Below are 1,369 nucleotides of genomic sequence, written 5' to 3'. Positions count from 1 at the left end.
GGCAATGGGCTTGGGCATTAAGACACTATGCTGAGGACTTTATGCTAATTAGCTCACTTAAACCTCACCACAACCATATGAGGTTGGTACTATTATTATTTTCATTTTACAGGTGAGGTAACTGAGATATAGAGACATTATATATCTTGCCCATGGTCACACAGGTGCTAAATGGAGAAACCTACTCCAGGCAAAGTCAAGCTAATGATACAATGTCAAAGGTTGTTGTCACCTTCTGTGGAGTTGGCCCCAGACTGATGGTGACCCCATGCACAACAGAAAGAAATGTTGCCTGATGCTGAGCCATCTCTATGATTAGTTGTGCATCAGACCATTGTGATCCTTGACTGATTTTATGAAGTAGGTTGCCAGGCCTTTCTTCCTAGTCCATCTTAGTCTGGAAGCTCCACTGTAATCTGCTTAGCATCATAGCAACACACTGCCTCCACTGATAGATGAGTGGCGGCTGTGCACGAGGCGCATTGGCCGGGAATTGAACCCAGGTCTCTCACATGGAAAACAAGAATTCTACCACTGAACCACCACTGCCCCTTTATGTCAAAGGTAACACACACAGATTCATTCTTCCAACAAATATTAACTGAACACCTTCTGCGTGCCAGTCATTGCTCTGGGCACTGGGGAAACACCATTATAAACAAGTTAGACAAAGTTTCTATCCTCACAAAGCTTAAGCTCTGTGGACAAAAGAGATCGATAACTAGGTTATCCACTGCCAAGTGTGCTTCCATTTGTTAGACTGGCAGTTGAAAGAGTTAGTTAACATTGTTATGTCTACCTTTTACACTTGGAAAACAATCAGACTTTACAATCTCCCTTTTAAATATGTCTTGATATATTGAGGGAGGCTGTGTAATTGTATAACTTCTTTGTTCCTCGTAAGCTTTGGCTTCTGAACTGAGAAATCTCAAGTAGCAGAGCCAAGAGGAAAAACCTGGGAAGTTAGAGTCTGGGGATCCTGTTGGATTTCTCCTGTTTCATCACCACGAAAGCATTGTATCTGTATTTCTGTATCAATTTTTATAGCTGTAGATCTGGCTGTGTCTCATGATTCCTGAACAAAAAGAACTTGCTTTATTGGCAGTATGTGAAAAGGAGTTTTTAATTGTAAGCATGATTAGCTGAAATCAACACACAGAAATAAAAATGATCTCCAACGCCTGAGGTAAAACATTTAGGAAGTCAGAATTTTGAGTATGTATTACCTCTTCACATCCAGCATGTCAGACCCCTTTCATTCTGGTTCTTTATGAGTGTCTGTCCTCCATAAGCATTAGTATATGTACCACAAATTTTCTTTCCTCTTTCTCCACCCCACCCATCAACCATCTGTGTATTCCATTCATTC

Source organism: Trichechus manatus, unplaced genomic scaffold (assembly GCF_000243295.1).
Source record: "Trichechus manatus latirostris isolate Lorelei unplaced genomic scaffold, TriManLat1.0 scaffold00033, whole genome shotgun sequence".
In the NCBI taxonomy this organism is placed as follows: Eukaryota; Metazoa; Chordata; class Mammalia; order Sirenia; family Trichechidae; genus Trichechus; species Trichechus manatus.
This window is presented reverse-complemented; position numbering follows the sequence as displayed.